Genomic DNA, 1,435 nt, shown 5'->3' on the forward strand with positions numbered 1-1,435 from the left:
CTGATCTACATATGGAAGCCCGCAAGTCATTTTGTAACGCCAATGAGGATCAATTTATTTAATTTATTTTCTGGATATCTTCATCTTATTGCCCAGCCACTCCAAGTCTCGCATCTCACTGTCTCGAGTGCTGAATGGCTGAAAGTGTCCCAGTGGCTGGCTTTCTAGCCTAAATTTCACTATTACTCTTTTTTCCTCGAGAGAAGATGAAGCAAAACTAATTAAGTAGAGGCGATTGTTTAGAATCAAATATACATTCAAAGTCAAAATATCTCTACTGAGTATAAGTTAAGAACTGGCTTTATCTGACATACTTTCTGATAAGTCAAATGACATCTCAAAAGGATCATCTTTTTATATCGCTTTTGCCATTTTTCGCTTAATTTGATAGTTATAAGTCTACACTTTAAACATACATACATATATATATGTATATATATTATATACATACATACATACATACATATATAAATATATATATATATACATATATGTATGTATATGTATATATATATATATATATATATATATATATATATATATATATATATATATATATATATATATATATATATATATATATATATATATATACTGTATATATCAACCACTGTACCATCTCAAGCCATCTCAAAGCGTGGCCAAATCAAACAATCGTTGAAACAGGAACACTGATTTTTGGGGGTAGGGTGTGGGGAGGTTTGACATTACACAAAAGTAAGGATTTGTAACTGTTCGAAAATACACCCCTAAGTTCGTTCAGTATTATAACCTTTTAGTGACTTTATTATCTTGAATCTTTCGACTATGAATTCGACACATAATTACATTAACCCATCTAAAGCCTCCACATGATGTGTTCGATTGCTGTGGGTTTATGCTTAAAAGGAATGCCTATTCAAGTGAAAAATGGTTGGTATAATCTGTCCCATGGCCGGTCCCAGTAGAAAAACCAATATTTAGCCTGAGAACTGAGACTGGCGTAGTATTATTCGCATACCATCAAACAGTTTTAAATGATTTATTTGAATCCAGCACGTTGTTTCGTGCATAATATAAACCTTGCCTTAACGCGAATTTTCTGAAAATTATCAGGTCTCGGTGACTTAATCAGATACTTAATATCGGCATCATTTTCTACTACATTATCCTGCCATTCGCCCTATGTCTGAGTTTCTCCATAAATCTAGTAAAGTCGAATGTAAGCTAATTAAGTATTCAATTGAACAGATAATCATTAAAAAATTAAGCCCTCTGAGCACCTTCATTCGTACTTGTCCTTTCCTCACATCCTTGCGTCAAAACTAGTTTCTAAAAATTTACTTTACTTAGTCACGCCAAGTCAAATAAATTATATGTAAGTTAGCCCTAAACTAAAACTGTCCATTTTCTGTAAAGCCGCTCCGTTTTCTTTTAATTGCATAGTAGACTAAAG

The sequence above is a fragment of the Macrobrachium rosenbergii genome, chromosome 12 (genome assembly GCF_040412425.1).
Source record: "Macrobrachium rosenbergii isolate ZJJX-2024 chromosome 12, ASM4041242v1, whole genome shotgun sequence".
Lineage (NCBI taxonomy): Eukaryota > Metazoa > Arthropoda > Malacostraca > Decapoda > Palaemonidae > Macrobrachium > Macrobrachium rosenbergii.